We start from the raw sequence: 8,340 nt of genomic DNA on the forward strand, positions 1-8,340 counted from the left end.
GCATCACCTTGAATGCTCGTGTTCATCTTGTGGTCAATCATAGGCACTGCCAAGCCTATAAGCATGCTGCAGGTTTTTCCTCCCAAGGTGGAGAACCTTGCATTTTTTGGTGTTGAACACCATCAGGTTCTCATCTGCCCATTTCATGAGGCTGTCAAGATCTGCCTGGATCACCCTCCTGTCCTCAGGTGTGGATGCTTTACCCCAGAGTTTGGTCTGATTAGTAAACTTGGCCAGTCCGCTTCTGACACCAATGTCCACATCATTGATGAAGATGTTAAACAGTAAAGGCCCTAGGACAGAGCCTTGAGGGACCCCACTGGTGACTGTGCACCAAGATGATTGGCTTCCATCAACCACCACCCTCTGGGTCCTACCACGGAGCCAGTTCCCCAGCCAGCGGATCGTGGTGAGATCGAGGCCACAGTTAGCCAGTTTTGCCAAGAGGTGATCATGGGATACCAGAACGAAGGCTTTTTTAAAGTCAAGATGTACAACATCGATCTCTTCCCCCTTGTCCAGGTGATAGGTCACCTGGACATAAAGGGAAATGAGATTGGTCAAGCAAGACCTACCCGCAGTAAACCCATGCTGGGTATCCCTCAGGATATTGCTGTCAGCTGCTCTGTTAAGGATGGCCTCTTTGATAATCTTTTCCAAGACCTTGCCCAGGATAGAGGTCAGGCTGATGGGTCTGTAGTTTGCCAGATCTACTTTCCTCCCTTTCTTGAAGATAGGCACCACACTGGCCTTCTGATCTTTGGGCACTTCACCAGAGCACTAGGAGTCTTGAAGATCTGTGCCAGGGGCTGAGCTATTATGCTTGCCAGCTCCTTGAGTACCCTTTGGTGTAAACCATCGGGCTGGTTGACTTGAAGGTATCCAGCCTGTCAAGGTGTTTCTTCACGAGGTCAGCTTTGATGGAGGGTAAGGAATCTCCTTCCCCTGGGCCGCCCTGATCTGCTGTGGGCAGGGGAGTCCCATGGGACTGATGAAAGACTGACGCAAAGTACCCATTTAGCAAGATACTTTGCTATAGATCTCAAAACACTTTACTAACAGGGAAGATGCAGCACAGTGAGATGATATCTTCTACCTATTAAGTGCAGTGCCTCCTCTGTTAGGATATGTTTGATGGGGTGATCTTTTGCAGGAAAAAAACTGGTCCTAAAGTCTTTGGTAGAGAGCAGCTTCTTTCTCTGTTTAATAGCAAAATGTTCATGTTTCGAAATTGCATAATGATATGCAGTTGGCTTTCTTCATGGAGTTAATTTTGAATTGTAATGTATTCTTACTTTTGCAGAGCATTGATCTAGAGCTCTAGAAGCAAGACTAAAAATATGCCTTCATGAAAACGTGCCTACAAAAGGTGACCCTTCTTGTTTTGGCTTTAAGGTATGTGAAAATACTTGTTATACTGTATGTTGTCTACTTTTTTTGTTCCACTGTAATTGTTTTCTTTAAAAGATAATACAGTCTGGAAATGTTAGATGGTTAGGGAAAAATCTTTTAAGGGGATAAACTTGAAAATTCAGGATTCATTTAAATGAAATTTTGATCGAAGCTCAAAGTTTAGGAGAGGTGTGTCAGGGCCTTGTTGCACATAATTTTAGGCAGCTCCTGGAGCTCTCTCTTCAATTGTCCACACATTAACAACTGAAACTAGTTTGCAGGACTTTAGGCAGCTTAGTTATGCCACTCCAGGTTAGGTTTATCTCTGATCTGTGTTACCCAGCACGTCACACTGACATGTAGCCACTCTAGGCTACACCTCCCCCAAGATTGGGATGGCCATTCCCCAGATCCCTGCTCACCTGTGTCCCCTGGTTTCAGCTTGCTTGTGGCTGCTGACACTGCCCCAGGGGAAGGAGAACCTGCCTGTCAGGTCAATGCTGTTGCTGCTCTCTGAGTTGGGAGAATGGCCACAAATAAGTTGGAGGGCACAGGTGAGCTATAAAGGCTGGAGGGGTAGGAGGAACCCTGAGGGGCAGGGGCCAGGGCGAAGCTTGGAATGGGAGGGGAGAGGAGGGGGATTTTACTTTCAGTCCTCAAGGCCTCTTGCTGACTTGAACACATGACTGCTCTAAACCCAAACTAGTACTAACACCTATCAGCATTTGAGTAGCTCAAAGTGCAATGTGTAACAAGACTCTCAGAAAACAGTTATTTGCGGAGTGTTCGAGGGCATCAACATTATTATGGAGGACTTTGCTATGGCAATAAGGTATTTGGTAGAAACAGAAAATAGGTACTCAAAAGAGAGGTCATGAGAATTGAATGGGAAGTGCAGTAGAAGGGCAGCAATAAATTAAAACCAAGCTTCAATAGATGCCCTTGTAAGCTTCTGAAATGTAGAAGCAATGTTGCAAACAAAATTAGTAGATGGGAATATGAATATTTGTCCTGTTCTCCTGAACTACTTCCAATTTCACTTTTAAATGTGATGGAAACAATATAGATTTTGTTTTTACAGTTCCAAAAAAAGCCTGAGGTGTTCAAGAAACTGAATTACAATTCTTCAGGAATTTAACAGCAAAATGAGAAAGCTGGCTCTGACATTTCTACATTATATAGTTCATTCACTTAGATTTCCTGTGTATAGTGTAAACACCCTAAAATACTTTCGCCTACACCTCAGCATCTTTCTGTTCTGTCCCTATCCCTATAATTATTGCTTACTTTAATATGCTTTATGATAGGGTGTGGCACAGTTGTTATGTTGATGCAAAAGTGAAATCCTCATGGAAAAGTACCGTTTCTGTAGATTTTCAAGCACTTTACTTTCTTGGCTACATACTGTAGCTAAGTATTATTTGTGTATATATAGTGAGCCCTTTTCGACCAGAGGCATAATATATATGAGTGCTTGCTGTGGTTGTCTCAGTCTTGCAAATCATGCAAAATGAGTGTGCTTCAGGTTGGGAAGCCTTTCTCCCTTGGTGGTTTTGCGTGCATGGTGGCTGAGGAATGGGGGAGATTCATGGAGGCAAGTATCATGGTCTAATTTGCAAGTTAAATATATTTTTATATTTAATAAGCTTAACCAGATTTACTTCTGGTCCAAGTGCCTCCCCTTATTACTAGCATAGTTATTTATATTGGGCCACAAAGCAGTGATCCATACCACAATTTGAATTTTGAACACCCCCGAAGAAGTTCAGTGGCTATTCAGTTTCAGGCCTGTTCCTCTACATTTAGAGCCAGATAGCTTTTCTGAGCGTGACTAAATTCAAAAGAAGTTTTGCCTGATTATGGACACTGAAGATAAAGCTTTTAATAATACTTCAGATGGAATAAATGATCTTCTGATGGCATGCAGGACAGGACTTACCTGTTGTTGTGGCCTTATCTCTTGCCGCTCACTTTGTTTTGTTGCTACAAGTTCCTTTTCCTTATGATTGCACTATGAAAAGGACTGGACTTTCCTTTCATCAACATTGATGAGAATTATGAGTACGTTTCAAAGGGAGAATATCCCTCATGGACTTGAAAATTAATTAAATTATTTCAAGTCCATATTGAGTGGGCAGCTCTTTAAATAACATCTAAGCAGAGATAATCTGCTGATATATATTAAACCTCACTACCTGAGAAATCTGTTGAAGATAAGGTAATTCAGACATTACAGTTGGGTGACTGCTGGGAAATGCTATCTTATTTACAGCAAGCGCTGTACTTTCTTAAGCTGCTGTCACTGAAGAAAGACGTTAGATAAAAAGGTAATCAATAAAGGCTTTAATAAATTGCTGATAAAGGTAGTTGGATGGGACTTATAATGATGAAATCACTTGATATAGCAACTCACAGTGGATGTCACTGAAAGCAAAAAATAGGCATTGGCCAATAGTTAACTGTAGTAACTGTGATGTAGCTGTGTCCCCCCGTTCAGTGAATAAGAAATTCGCTGTTATGGCTCAGATTTTAGTGTGAGAACTAGTAGATGTTACTGAATTGTGTGTGTGAGAGAGAATGACTGATTTTACAAAATAAATGTAAATAAAATTGTGCATCATAAAATGACTATTTCCTTTCCATATATTTGCTCCCAGTGGGGAAAAATAGCAAAAGCCCCATATTCTGAACCTAAAAATGTCAAGAAAGTTTCTACTTTGAAGCCATTTATTGGCATAGAAGGTGGGGACAGAATGCTTATTACTTTTCTTTTTCGCTTGCAAACTGAATGTGGGTTCTTGGACCACAACTCTTTGGCTGATCCTGGTGTGAAATTCTTGCACATTTGTAACCTGTGGAGAAGTAATCTTGCATGCACAGGCATGACCAGAAGCCAGTCTGGTGAGAAGTGTGGCTCTATACATACATACATCGAGAGGGAAAATTGACCTTAGAGTTGTGCATTGACCAAGGTACATACAGTGATGTATATCATAGAATTGTAGAAATGGAGAAGTTTTCTTATGTTTTTATCCATCCCAGGGTAATTTTTTGGCAGTATGGGTATCTTGCAGCACCTCTTTTTCAATTAAGGCATTATTGTGTATGGAGGGTGCGGCAAAATACTCAGGGGCCTTATTAAGGAAAAATAGCAAGGAAGCTTCCGTTTTGGCATGCTCGTACTGCATCTTCTTCTAACACAGTGGAAAGGTATGCACCTGTTCTTCCTGCAGCTAGTATGTACAGAACTTGGCAAAAGTGTAGGTTTCATAGATTTTTAGTCCAGAAAGGAACATTGTAATCATTTGCCTGGACCCCCTGGATTAGCTCAGCTCAGTGGTACTCAGCCTTTCAGCTCTGAGGGCCAGCCTTAATGGGGACCCAGCCTAGCTCTGCATGCTGGGATCCTGCCTTTTGCTGCCCCAGCCTGGTGCATCGGATTTAGCACACAGGGCCACATTATCCAGCCTGCCCTGCACCCCACAGGTCTAGAAATTTCACAGCAGGGGAGTACAAATGAATGTTGCCATTCCTCCCCATTGCCAAATTTCTGAATGCAAGGGGAGCCCAGCGAGCTGGATGACGCAGCTTTTCAGGCCGGACCTGGCTTGCAGGCTGTGTTGAGCACCTGTGACTCGGGCCATAGTACTTCCTTGTATGAATGAATGGTGCTTCAAGTACAATAGCTGCTTGTAACTTAAGCTTAAATAAAAACTTAAAGTTTAGAAACAATACCCAATTTTGATTTTAAAATGTGGTAGAGAATCCACCACAATTCTTGATAAGTTATTTCAGTGATTGAGTACCCTTGCTGTTGAAAATGTGCACTTCATTTCTCGCTTGAATCTGTCTAGTTTTAACATACAGCCATTGAATCTTGCAATAGATTAGGTGTCATCTTTTTTCCTGTCTCCCATGATTGTATGTACAGATTGGTCAAATCGCTCATTACCCTTCTATGAGATAAGCTAAAAAGATTGAGCTATTTGACACTTAATAAGGCAAATTTTCCAATCATTTAAACACATTCATCATTGAATCATATCAAACTTAGCATACTTGAATGCTGGAAACCAGAACTGTACATAGTATCATTAGGTCCAGGGACAGTTTTGTTAGGTTCAATATAGAAGCAATATGACCCTTTCACTCCCACATGATAATTCCTTATATATTCATCCAAGGATGGTATGAGCCCTTTTACGTACACTGTGAGCTGCTGTTCAGATGATTGTCCACCATGGTGCTCAATTTTTGTAGGATCACTAATTACTATTGTGGAGTCCCTTATCTTGTATGGCTTGTTTCTGTATACAGTAAAAGCTGCGTTATCCAGCACTTTACTATCTGGAATTCTCTATTAACCGGCATCTGTCATAGACAGCATCTTGCTGTTCGGGATGCTGCTGAGAAGTGTCGCTAGCAGCATTCTCATCCACCATCCACCCTTGTGATCACGTTGAGCTTGTGCTTGTGCTTTTGATCACGTTGTGATTGCGTTGAGCTTGTGCCTGTGCTTTTGCTGTGACTTTATTGCTGAATATTGCTGAATATTTCACCCATCCTGCAACTGTGGCTATCAATACTCCATCAACAAGCACAGGACAGAAGCGAAAGCATGTTGTTTTGACGATTACGCAGAAATTGGACATAATTAAGTGCCTGGAAAAAGGAGAAAACAGGAAAAGGTTGATGTAGGAATTCAACGTCGTCTCGTCTATGATCTATGACATCGAGGCACAGAGGGCAGAGTTACTTCAGTTCACAATGAATTCTAAGACAAGTGAAGCAATTGAGCAACACCGTACTCTGCACAAAGTAAAATTGGAACAATTAGACAAGATATTGTACGAATGGTTTGCCTTAAAACGTTCGGAGAGAGCTCCAATTTCTGGCCCAATGTGGATCGAAAAAGCAAAAGACTTCTATCAGCAAATGGGAATGACTGAGGCCTGTGTTTTTTAAGATGGATGGTTGTCTTGCTTCATACTTCGCCATGGTATCAGAAGGCTTAATGTGTCTGGAGAAAAAATCTGATCTTGAGGCTGCTGAAAAATATTGTGGATTTTTCCAGAAATTGGTTGTGGAGCATGGCGTAAACCTAAAGCAGATATACGATGCTGATGAAACTGGCCGGTTTTTGCCGACTTACACCCTGGCTGGTGCAGGTGAGGTTGATGCAGCTGGTTTTAAGCAGAGCAAGGACCGCCTGACTGTACTTACGTGTGCAAATCCAGCGGGTACACACAGAATCAAGTATATATGCACACACACACGTATGTATGTAATATGCAATATGACTATTCTTTTAGCCATATAGAAGCATATTTCATTTACTTAATACTCAGCAGTTCTGCAGTAAAAAAATTAGAGACAAATATTGGCTTGTGGCAGGAAGTGCAATTGTGGGATCATGCATTAGCTCCCATAGTGCCTTACTGCCAATAAGGCACAGTAGCCCTACATTGGGCTCCTCCTGCACTGGGCAATAACCAAGCTTCTGCATCTGGGAGCCCCTTCAGCTAAGGGCTCTACACACCCCTGGGGATGGGAAATGTAGCTGCCACGATGATCCCCTACCCCCAAGGGCACATGAAACCCCTGGGGCTGGAACATTTCACTTGCTGTTATCTCCCAGCCTTGCATGTGTTTGAAATGGCCAGGACCAGGGTATCGTGGCAGCTGTGTCTCTCAGCCCAGGGGCTCTCTCCTCCCCACTCTTCCCCCCCCCCCCCCCCACACACACACACAGCCAGGAGATCATGGATGCACCTCATGGTTGCCAGGACCCAACTGGGTTCCTGCATGGGGAGACATGTTGCAGGACCCAGTGTTTGCAGTTGTGGGACTCGGTCCCAGCTTCTGTAGGGTGCTGCCAGGACTCAGAGTTGGCAGCTGCTGGGGCTGAGAGCCCCTTCAGTTGTGGGGCCACCAGCCCCTGCAGCCCTTTGGCTGGGAGCTCTGTCAGCTGATGGGTTTCCAGGCACATGACCCTCTACATGTGCCAATTAAAGATCAGTAGCAACCAGCTATAAAGTTAGTAACACATTTTCAAGGTCTAATTTTATATCTGTTTGGAGCTTTTTATGGCATTATAGCTACTTTGCATGTGTAGCTGAACTCTTGGTAATTGTGCAATTAACCAGTTAATTGTGCAATACCTGTGATGTATAGAAGGGGCCTGTATATCACATCAACACTATTACCTTTATGAAATATGCTTGTCACCCTATCAAAAAAGGTTATCAAGATGTTTGATTAATCCCCACGTTAATTAGCAATAATTGTATTACCTTTACTTCTTTATTAATCAAATCGTGTCATAATTTGTCCATTATTTTGCTTGGTAATGATGTCAGTCTTGAGAGGCCTGTAGTTAAGTATGGCATCCCGATTATCCTTTATATATGGGCACAACATTACCTTTATTCTAGTCCTCTGCAATTTGTTGAGTGTACCATACCTTATTGAAAAGCTATGTTCACTATCCAGTGAGCTGATCTAGCTCTTGTTTAGCTCTTGAATGCAAAATCTTTGATAATTTAAGAAGTATTAGCTTTGGTAGCTACTGTTGTAATCTCATGTTCAGTTACTGTTGGAGTGGAAAGTATATTCTTGATATTACACTATCACCTCATTTGGCTTTTGCCCCAAAATATGGAATAGAATTACAGTTGTACCAAGAACATCTAGTGATGGACCAGTCAATGTGGGAGGCAGGAAGGAAGAGGAAGAAAAAAAAGGAAAAGCCTCCTTTTTGTTGTCATTAGCTCTGCTAGCCATAGTTTTCTCCTGGGCCTTGTGTTTCCCTCTTCAGCACTTCCTAGTTTCTAATTCATATTAAGTGCTATCATTTTTATCTCTCTCTCTCTATATAGCTGCCTTCACTTTCCCTTGCTGTAAATTGAGACCATTGCTCCTTGTTCTGTCACCACTGAGAACAGTCTA

The 8,340-nt window shown here is 42.4% G+C and overlaps 1 protein-coding gene across 1 annotated transcript in view; it reads left to right on the top strand.

Annotated features, from left to right (window-relative positions):
- The first annotated feature begins 1,300 nt into the window (after positions 1–1,300).
- Positions 1,301–8,340, top strand: part of NAALADL2 (N-acetylated alpha-linked acidic dipeptidase like 2) — a 989,869-nt gene continuing 982,829 nt past the window's right edge. Inside the window, exon 1 of the mRNA XM_019503319.1 lies at positions 1,301–1,395. The gene's annotated coding sequence lies outside the window, so the exon portion shown is untranslated. The remainder of the gene's footprint in view (positions 1,396–8,340) is intronic.

This window comes from Gavialis gangeticus, unplaced genomic scaffold, assembly GCF_001723915.1.
Source record: "Gavialis gangeticus isolate Ggan-Ray unplaced genomic scaffold, GavGan_comp1, whole genome shotgun sequence".
Lineage (NCBI taxonomy): Eukaryota > Metazoa > Chordata > Crocodylia > Gavialidae > Gavialis > Gavialis gangeticus.